The 1866-nt window shown below is 44.4% G+C and overlaps 1 protein-coding gene across 1 annotated transcript in view; it reads left to right on the plus strand.

Annotated features, from left to right (window-relative positions):
• LOC141438600 (uncharacterized) overlaps positions 1-1866 on the plus strand; it is a 21879-nt gene that overhangs the window by 7869 nt on the left and 12144 nt on the right.

Genomic DNA, 1866 nt, shown 5'->3' on the forward strand with positions numbered 1-1866 from the left:
ACTATTATCAGCAACACAGGCAAACACATTATACAAAAATACATTTACAAATTTACAGCGTGAACGTGATTGTTTAAGAAGTAAATTGCACTTAATTAAATGTTTAAAATAAAGAGAAAAAATAAAATGGCTGTACTTAATTAACACAAAAACCGTTTTATACCTAATTATCACTAGACGCTGTAGGATCCACGCCGAAAACACGCAGGATGTCTTTTTCGCTCTGTATGCGGACTGCTCTGCTGTCGTTACTGTCCGTTCTCCTGGCGTAGATGCGTCCCTCCTTTGTCCATACGAACTTCCAGCCTGCCGCACTACCTGCTCGTCGTGATTTCCAAAAAATATTTCTGTTTGTTTTAGTTAATCTCTCGTTGACATAGATTGGGTAGGGACTATGCTCCGGAAGTCCGACATAGCTGGTGTCTAGCGTTCGCCGGACCCTTGCGCTCCGCAAGATCTGGTCGCGCAACGCGCGCCTGGCAAGGCGCACGACCAGCGGGCGAGGTCGCGTACCCGAGCGATCTTCACCAGAGTACGTCTTTCGTGGCCCCGCACGCTCCGCGCTGACAATGTCTCGTTCTTCTAGGGATATACCTAATTTCTGCGACAAAGTTTGCGTAATATGCAGTGCAGACTCGCCTTGATGCTCGGGCACTCCTGATATTTCCACGTCATTGAGGAGTAATGCTTGATCTCTCTCGTTCAACTCTAAGTGCATTTTTTCGATGACTTCCTGCGATGCCCCGCTATTTTTTGTACTGGGGTTACTTTTTAAATGCTGCAGTTCTGCGTTGAGTCGTGAGTTTTCTTGCTCTAGATCTCGGATTTTTCTGTTAACAATCGATAGATCCGTCTTGAAACCTTTAATTTGGTCACTCAAAAAATCCGTTGTTTCCGAGAATTCTGTCTTAATTCTATCTATTACATGTGCAAATTCGTTTTTCATTTCTGCAAATATTTCCTGTTTTGTGGCGCCTAGTTTTGTGTCGATCATTACCAAATCACGTTTAACATCCGCCAATTTTGAGTCGAGCAAACTCGCCAGCCCTTCCATGCTGAACTCTGCCGTGGTGGTTGTATTACATGTCTGGTTGGGGTTTAATATGCTGTGGTCGATTGTGCTGTAGTCTTGCTGTGACTCGTCGCATATCGACATGTCCGCCGGTGTTGGCACCGGTGGTGAGTGTTCGTAGTGCGTCCGCACCGGGGTGCCATCACCCTTGTAACGCCGAGTGACGTTGGTGCAAGACGTGCAACGCCATTCATTTTTGACGTCTTGTAAAATTTTCTTAAAATACTCAAAGGGTATTCTAAGGCACGAATAGTGATATCTGCAGTTACACTTTTTGCATAGAAGTAATTCATCATTGTCAACAGGCTTGAAGCAAGCTGCACAACTCATTTTGTTTGTTTTTATTCGAATTATTTTTTTAGTCGGGTAGTTTCAATATTATTACCAACCGGCCGTTCGATGACACCGCCCCGCTCAACAGCTGATCGCCTCAGGTGATTGACCGATGCGATACGTCACAACTTTTGCCCATGCGCACCCGCAAAACGCCGGCGGCGATATTGTGCTTAGCATAAAAATGCAATCACTTAACACAGAGATTGTCGCCAACTCACTGCACTAATCAGAAATCCGATTTCACTGACACATTGCTTGTTTAGTCTAGATTTTTTTGGTATATAATTAGACCTTTCACGGGGCTGATTATTGTTTATATTTTTAAAGATAATAAGAGAACACAGACGTACAGTGTTAACTCCGCGAGCGCTCGCGACCGACCCGAAAGATGCGTGTTCGTGCGGTTCCTCCACTTCCTCCACAATAAGAAAAAAATAAAAATATGGACCTCCGCAAAG

This window comes from Choristoneura fumiferana, chromosome 19 (assembly GCF_025370935.1).
Source record: "Choristoneura fumiferana chromosome 19, NRCan_CFum_1, whole genome shotgun sequence".
NCBI classification, from domain to species: Eukaryota; Metazoa; Arthropoda; class Insecta; order Lepidoptera; family Tortricidae; genus Choristoneura; species Choristoneura fumiferana.